This window comes from Lagenorhynchus albirostris, chromosome 1 (genome assembly GCF_949774975.1).
Source record: "Lagenorhynchus albirostris chromosome 1, mLagAlb1.1, whole genome shotgun sequence".
NCBI lineage: Eukaryota > Metazoa > Chordata > Mammalia > Artiodactyla > Delphinidae > Lagenorhynchus > Lagenorhynchus albirostris.
The window spans coordinates 21,041,974-21,051,270 of NC_083095.1; positions in this window are offsets into that span (position 1 = coordinate 21,041,974).

The following is a 9,297-nucleotide window of genomic DNA, read 5'->3' on the forward strand; positions in this document are numbered from 1 at the left end:
TGTGTGTGTGTGTGTGTGTGTGTGTGTGTGTGTGTGTATATATATATATATATATAGTATTGAAATATAATAAAAGGCTACGGAAGTGATAGAGGTGACACCAGAGAACAGCACAATCCATCTCTAGACATTTCCAGCTTCTCCAGTTTTTTGCTATTCCTCCAAGGTGATCATCTGTCATTTCCATAGTGGCTGCAACTCTACCACTATAGTTCCAAAAAGTTGTTTTTGGTAACTGATGTGTAGTATGCTCTAAAGCTTTTCAAATGCAACAGCAATATTACTGAGATACCTGAATTCCAGTCTTCATAGTATGCAGACTGATTAAGCTAGGTTAGGCATAAGCAGCCAATCTGGAAGAAGTTACATGTGTTGTCCAGTTCCCCAATTCCTTGAAGTCTGACCTTCATTTTCCGAGGATAATGATTAAGCACTCATGACAGCAAACATATTAATAGCATAAGGTTAATTAATATGTGCACATGTTTACTAACTTCCCAGAAATTTTACCAAAAATGTGGATCCTTCCTATTCATTATGGAAACTGTATCCTTGGAAATACTGAAGCCTTTTGAAAAACTCAAACTAGAACTCCAAAAAGCATGTTCAATCATACTATTGACTCTTAGAAAATAAATTTAACTTTTCATGATATGGCTTTTCAGGAAGTACCATACCTTAGGCAAAATTACTCAATAAAATATATCTAAGATTCTGAGATTTGTCCTTCCATTATTAAAATCAGCTGTTTATTTTATCATGCTCATTAAAGTAAAAACAGAAAGCTTTATTTATAAGTATTTCTTAATAATTTTCTTCAAATATATAATTGTTATTTAAGAGCAATATAGATACATATGTTTTTCACTAATATAAAAATTAAGCCTCTGTTTTATTGACCTGTCTTCTAACCTGAAAAATGTAAAAGGACAATATTTTACACATAGGGGAACAAACTCAGAAGAGAATCTTAAGAATTGAGGCCAAAATGTAGGAGATAGGAATAAGAGTATATAGATAAGCCAGTGGTTTCAATGAATAGTGAAAATGCAGCAGGATCAATAACCATGTCTAATATGCACCTTTTTATCTCCAGCAATGACACAATGATTGAAATAGGCCAGACCACAAAGGTAGGCAAAAATGGTGACCTTGCTTCAGAGAGGTTATTTTCACTTTAGTTTACTATAAATCAGAAAGTAAACAGTGTGAGGAGTGTAACTAGATAAAGACACAAATGAGTAAAGAGAGCTCACCCTGCCTCCCAAAATCCTCAGTTGTCTTGGAAGATGTGTCCAATGCAGCCCTGACAGAGGAAAAAAAACAAATCCCTGTTCAAAGCCATGGGCTTTCTGCCTTTTATATGGTGAAGATTAGCAAAGGGCAGCTCCAACTTCTCATCCGATATTCCCTCCAGTAGGAAATTCTTGCTATGACACATACACATACATAGGTACATACTCCTAAGTCTGCAGCAGGCCCTTGCCATGTTGCACTACACCGGCCCTTTCATATGTGTTTTGAATTCAGTTTATAACTGGCCAGTCTCAAAAGACACAGCATTTTTATGTCTCCACCTTCCTTCACAGTGCTCTAATGCTGGTATAAATCTCTTGCTCATTTTAATTTATGTTTCTCACCACTCAAGGCACAGTTCATTCAACCCAACTTCTAATTGCAAACAATTGTTCCTTCCTTACTCTTACAATTTCAAATGAAGCCTGTACCTCCTTAAAGGCATCTATTTAATCCACCTTATAAAACAATTATTTGTATGATTATATCCATCCTTCTACAAAAGACAATCCCTGAGAGCGCCAACCTCTGTAAACAAAACAGTCCCTACATAAAAGAGATGTTCTTAAATGTAAAAAAATGAAAGAGTACCTGCACTCCATACCATCAGAAAGGTTTGGAACAGGGTATGACGGAAGCAGCAGGAGCAATAAAGGAAAAGTTAATAGCATCTTAGCCTTTCTTCATGCTGAATCTAGGCTCCAGTCCTGGAAATCAGGCCTCAGACACTATTACACTAAGCTTCATGCTTCTTTGAGCATGTGTCCCTCTACATTTCTGTCAATGAAACATTGAAAACACCTTTTATACATAGGTAAAAAACCCATAAGAATGGATAGTAATGCTAAATAAAGACCCCCAATTCATGTGTATGTGTTCCTTTTCCCCAAATTTTGGCGTTTTTTTGTGTTTTAATTTTTATTGAAATATAGTTGATTTACAATGTTGTGTTAGTTTCAGATGTACAGCAAAGTGATTCAGTTATATATATATATATATATATATATTCTTTTTTTACATTCTTTTCCATTATATGTTATTATAAGATATTGTGTATAGTTCCCTGTACTATACAGTAGGTCTTTGTTGGTTATCTATTTTTTATATAGTACGGTGTATATGTTAATTCCAAACTCCTAATTTATCCCTCCCCCCTTTCCCTTTGGTAACCATAAATTTGTTTTCTATGTCTGTGAGTCTATTTCTGTTTTGTAAATAAGCTCATTTGTATCATAATTTTTTAGATCCCACATATAAGCAGTATCATATGATATTTGTCTTCCTCTGCCTACTTAGTATGACTATCTCCAAGTCCATCCATGTTGCTGCAAATAGCATTTCATTCTTTTGTTTTGATAAATTTCCAACATACAGAAAAGTTAAAAGAAACCTGCAATGAACACTATATTTCCAGAGCCCAGATTTACCAAATATTAGCATTTTGCTACATTTTTCCTTTCTTCTGTCCTTCTTTCCTTCCCTTCTGGGTTTCTCCCTTTTCTCCTTTATTTCAATTTATCTCACTACCTTTTTTGTGAAAACACTTTAAAGTAAGTTGCAAATATCATACTTCACTCCTAAATGGTTCAGTATCTCCTAAAAACAGGATCATTATTCTCAATAACCACAATAATTTGTCATATCCAAGGAACAGAATGTGGATATACAACAATATATAATGTACTGACCATGTGCACATTTTCCCCAAAACTCATTTTATGGCTTCTAGCCTTCTTTTTTTCTTAATCCAGGATTCAAATATGAACTGTGCATAGCATTAAACTGCCATGTTTCTTTAGCCGTCTTTAATCTAGGACACTCCCTAATCTCTTTCTTTAATTTAACATTAATATTCTTGAAGAACTCAGGTCCATTTTCTTACAGAATGTTCTACAATCTAGACTTATCCAATTTTTCCACATGAGGAAATTGAAGTTAAAGAGTTTGTGTGAGAATAGTTCAAAAGTATTTGCATCATTATCATGAGGTATTTGATGTTAGTTTGGATAATCATTGATTTATCCTGAGTTTGATCACTTGAATAAGATGGTATTTACTAGAACTCTATACTGTAAAGTTACTTATTTCCATTTTGAATTAATTACAAATCCATGGCTTGGTACATTGATACTATGTGAATATTCTGTCCCACAATTACATTTTACCCAATAGTTTTATATCTGTTTACGATCCTTGCCTGAAACAATCATTAGAGTGTTATTTTCAAAGTGGTGATTTTTTAATTCTATCATTTCTTCTACCTTCATTAGCTATCATTCTTCTGTGAAGAAGAGATACAGTCTCCCCCTTTTTTTAGTATCACTATGACTCCTGGATTCCTTTTTTTTCTCTAATTGTTTTTATTGTTGTTGTTGTTTATTTTGCTGAAGTATAGTTGATTTACAATGTTGTGTTAATTTCTGCTGTATAGCAAAGTGATTCAGTTATACATATATATATACATTCTTTTCCGTATGTTTTTCCATTATGGTTTGTCATTGAATATAATTCCCTGTGCTATACAGTAGGACCTTATTATTTATCCATCTGGATTCTTTTTTTATTTAATGAGTTACAATCTATTTATAATACATTGCCATCATTATACCTTTTTTTTTTTTTTTTTTGCGGTACGTGGGCCTCTCACTGTTGTGGCCTCTCCCGTTGCGGAGCACAGGCTCCGGATGCGCAGGCTCAGCGGCCATGGCTCACGGGTCCAGGCACTCCGCGGCATGTGGGATCCTCCCGGACTGGGGCACGAAGCTGTGTCCCCTGCATCGGCAGGCGGACTCTCAACCACTGCGCCACCAGGGAAGCCCCATTATTATACCTTTTGATGCTCAAATTATTCCAAATTTGACCAGTGATTTCCCCTTCAAGTTGGATGTTGTGTCTTTAAGTTTTTTCCATTAGTCCTTGAGCATTTCCTTGATTCCCATATTTATTATATAATGAGCTTATACTAATTTTACCAATTCAAATTCGAGACCACAGGGTTCTTTCTCTCTTCCTCCAATTTCATATTTGTATCTTTCTTTACCAAGTGAGAAACCTAATTCCAAAGAACATCAATATATTTCCTTATTTGTTCCAACCAATACAAACAAAATGTTTTCATAATTAAACATCAATCTCATCACCAAAGCCAAGCCTAATAGAGGTTTCAAGAGTTGTTTGTAATTCTTTATGTCTTTAGACACTAATTATGAAGGGTAAAAATACTGTGATCAAAAGTTACTTGAATTAATTATTTTTTGCTAAGTGGTTATATATCAATTTGATACAGTTAGACTTATTTGCTTTTGTTTATATTCAATTTCAGGCCTGCTTTTTTCCCATTTTCAGTTTAATTATTAAGGGTATATTTACATAGTTCAAGGGTCAAAATTATTTAAAAATAGTATAATCAAGGATGTCTCACCACCATCCCTACCCCTTTCATCCTAGTTCTACTCACTCCCCATAGATGCCATTTTCAACAGTTTCTCTTTTATCTTTCCTAAGTTTTTCTTTTCTAAATAGGCAATATTAGTGTTTTACCTTTCACATGCAAATAGTAGCATGGACTCTTGAACTCATACTTTTTAAACTTAACAATGGGTCTGAAAAATCAAAATCACTCCATATTAATTTATACAGATTTTCTAATATTTTTCAGCAGTGAAGTTCTCCATTGTATGGCTGTACCTTTGATTATTATTCAATAAATAATCTAAGTCTCCTCTCCTTAAATGTGGAACATTAAGCTGTTTTCAGTATTTTGCTATCACAAATAATGCCAAATGAATAATCTTGTGCATATTTGTGGAAGAGCATCTTCAAGTGAAATTCCTAGTTTGGGATTGAGAGTCATAAGGTAAATTCATTTATAATTTTGGTAGATGTATCCAAATTCTCTTCCTTAGATGCTGTACCACTTTACATTCTTATCAGCAATATATGAGTTTCATTTCTCCAGAGACTCACCAGTAGAATATGTCATTGAACTTTTGAATTTTTGCCAGTTATATGAGAAATAATTATTTCAGCATAGATTTAATTTGTATTTCACTTATTATGAGTGAAGTTGAGCATCTTCTCAAATTTTTCAGAGGCCATTTTTATTTATTTTTGTGTGTGACCTAAGATAGTTCTATTTTTTCCATAATTCCTGAAATTGACAAAAATATGCTTTTTCACTATATCTGCTCTGGATTCCTTAACATGGCTTCAGATAAGTTCCAATTCTCCTAGTAGTAATACAGTATGTGTTGAAGCATTGCTTCAGAGATTCTCATGATGTCCCAGAGAATATAGAGAACAATTATGAGCACTGGAACCACCCGGAGAAGGTTCCACTAGTCGTCCAATTCCTTCGTCCACATAGAAAGAATTCTTTTAAGTACACTGATAAAGTCACTGCAGGAAGTGTTAGGAGACCTGGACAGATGCAGACAGGATATTGGTGTCCCCCTACATCAGCTGAGTCTCTGAAGCTATCCTCACACTACCACTGCCAGTTTAGTAATAATGAGCTCTCTCTGTGCTTATATGATCTGATGGAAAATCACATATACATTAATCTCAGTCCATTTCCTTATTCATTCAAATAGGCATCAAACCTTTATAGAGTGCATGCCACTACTTTTTCTTAAAATATGATTGTTATACGTTACATATTGTGATTGCCTACATTTGAGATTTGCTTCTCAAACTTTCCAGTCTTTGCTAAGAGTGAGCACAGAAGTCAGCATTATGAAATGCCCTCAGTGTGTCAGTTTCCCCTCCAGTTCTTGCCCCACGTCATTAGTTTGAATCTATTAACAAGCCATTGGCTTGTCACTGAAGGTCATTTAAGGGTACACCATTAGCTAGACTCTAGCACAATTTTTCTTTCACCACAACCCTTCAAGGGACTAGAAGTCTGAAGATTTTATTTTTATGAAAATCATCCTGCTGGGCAATAAGAACTAGACAAACTTATGAGGTTACTTCGAATGGCTTGCAGATAAGTGAAAAGTAATGATATTAAGAAATAACATTTGCATTATTTACTGAAGCAAATGTTATATGCATCTTATTATTCTGAGGAAGGATCTTCTCAATCAAACCAAATGCTCTGACTACTGAAATGCCATTTTTTCAGGTAAAAAAGCAAGAAATGTTGCTATGTTAGATAACTATTGTTTGGGCTGTCAATTCCATTCTCCACTATTTTTCTACCTGCTCTGTGTCGAGCATGCTCATGTTCATGCCCTCTTCCCCTCAGGATTTTGACTGGAATCAGCAAAAGCAGATTATTGGCAGGAGCTCTGTGTGAGAAGGAGGAGAAGGAGATAGCGATGTTGATTCCCCTGGAACCCTCCCTAGAGGCTCACAATGGGCCTGATGGGTCCCTGGAACAAGGTCACAGCCCTGTCAGGTGGTCCTCTCTGCCCAGTAACTGCTTCCTCCACTTGTCTTTTCAGACCTAGAGGTGTTAATAATTCCTACCGTTAACAGCTCCAGGGTAGGTTTCCTATATGCTGACCCTAGTTTTGTGAATATTCCCTATATTAAACACCCTGCAAATTCATCAACTAGAGGATAACATCTGTTTCCTAGACCCTGACTGACACTGCTATTCTGCTATTCTTTTCATTCCCAACGGAATGTTAACCAAAGGCCACATTAACCTGACCTCGTATTACTTGAAGCAAAAAGATGTGTAATTAATGTAGATGGCCAAGAGGCACATGAAAAGATGCTCGACATCACCAATTATTAGAGAAATGCAAATCAAAACTACAATGAGGTATCACCTCACACCAGTCGTAATGGCCATCATCAAAAAATCTACAAACAATAAATAATGGAGAGGGTGTGGAGAAAAGGGAACCCTCTTGCACTGTTGGTGGGAATGTAACATGACAGCCACTATGGAGAACAGTATGGAAGTTTCTTAAAAAACTAAAAATAGAATTACCATATGACCCAGCAATCCTGTTACTGGGCATATACCTAGAGAAAACCATAACTCAAAAAGACACAGTGTTCATTGTGGCACTATTTACAGTAGCCAGGTCATGGAAGCAACTTAAATGCCCATCAACAGACGAAAGGACAAATAAGATGTGGTACATATATACAGTGGAATATTACTCGGTCATAAAAAGGAACGAAATGGGGTCATTTGTAGCGATGTGGATGGACCTAGAGACTGTCATACAGAGTGAAGTAAGTCAGAAAGAGAAAAACAAATATCGTATATTAATGCATATATGTGGAATCTAGAAAAATGATACAGACAAATCTGTTTGCAAGGCAGAAATGGAGACACAGACATAGAAAACAAACGGATGGACACCAAGGAAGGGAAGGGGAGGTGGGATGAATTGGGAGATTGGAACTGACATATATACACTAATATGTACAAAATAGATAACTAATGAGAACCTGCTGTATAGCACAGGGAACTCTACTTCACTTTGCTGTACAGTAGAAACTAATACAACATTGTAAAATGACTATACCACAAATAAATAAATAAATAGATAAATAAAAAGAGTTAAGTTTTCCAGTGGAAAAAATATATCACGGCTTTTTTCTTATTAAGATGGCTGTTTTTTCAGTGATAGGAGGGACATATGGATATACAGAAACATGATGAATTATCACTGCAGCTTCTCAGTCTGCCTTCTCAATAAGAATTTTCTGAATGTAAGTCCAACACTCTGACTTTCTGAAAATGCAGCATCTCTCTCCATACGGCAGCAAGCAGGATCTTAGATCCCCAACTGGGGACTGATCCCGGGCCCTTGGCAGTGAAAACACGGAGTCCTAACCACTGGACCACCAGCGAATTCCCTCTCCATAGGTTTTTTTTTTTGTTGTTGTTTTTTTAACATCTTTATTGGAGTATAATTGCTTTACAATGGTGTGTTAGTTTCTGCTGTATAACAAAGTGAACCAGTTATACATATACATATATCCCCATATCTCCTCACTCTTGTGTCTCCCTCCCACCCTCCCCATCCCATTCCTCCAGGTGGTCACAAAGCACAGAGCGGATCTCCCTGTGCTATGCAGCTGCTTCCCACTAGCTATCTATTTTACATTTGGTAGCGTATATATGTCCATGTCACTCTCTCACTTTGTCCCAGCTTACCCTTCCCCCTCCCCGTGTCCTCAAGTCCATTCTCTACATCTGCGTCTTTATTTCTGTCCTGCCCCTAGGTTCTTCATAACCATCTTTTTTTTTTTTTTAGACTCCATACATATGTGTTAGCATACAGTATTTGTTTTTCTCTTTCTGACTTACTTCACTCTGTATGACAGTCTTTAGGTCCATCCACCTCACTACAAATGACTCAATTTCATTTCTTTTTATGGTTAATATTCCATTGTATATATGTGCCACATCTTTTTTATCCATTCATCTGTTCATGGACACTTAGGTTGCTTCCATGTCCTGCCTATTGTAAATAGAGCTGCAATGAACATTGTGGTACATGACTCCTTTTGAATTATGGTTTTCTCATGATATATGCCCAGTAGTGGGATTGTTTGGTTGTATGGTAGTTCTATTTTTAGATTTTTAAGGAACCTCCATACAGTTCTCCATAGTGGCTGTATCAATTTACATTCCCACAACAGTGCAAGAAGGTTCCCTTTTCTCCACACCCTCTCCAGCATTTATTGTTTGTAGATTTTTTTGATGATAGCCATTCTGACTGGTATGAGGTGATACCTCATTGTAGTTTTGATTTGCATTTCTCTAATGATGAGTGATGTTGAGCATCCTTTCATGTGTTTGTTGGCAATCTGTATATCTTCATTGGAGAAATGTCGATTTAGGTATTCTGCCCAGTTTTGGATTGGGTTGTTCGTTTTTTTGATATTAAGCTGCCTAAGCTGCTTGTATATTTTGGAGGTTAATCCTTTGTCAGTTGCTTCGTTTACAAATATTTTCTCCCATTCTTTTTTTTTTTAATTACATTTAGCTTTAAATAACATTTATTGATTAACAAATATTTATTAAGT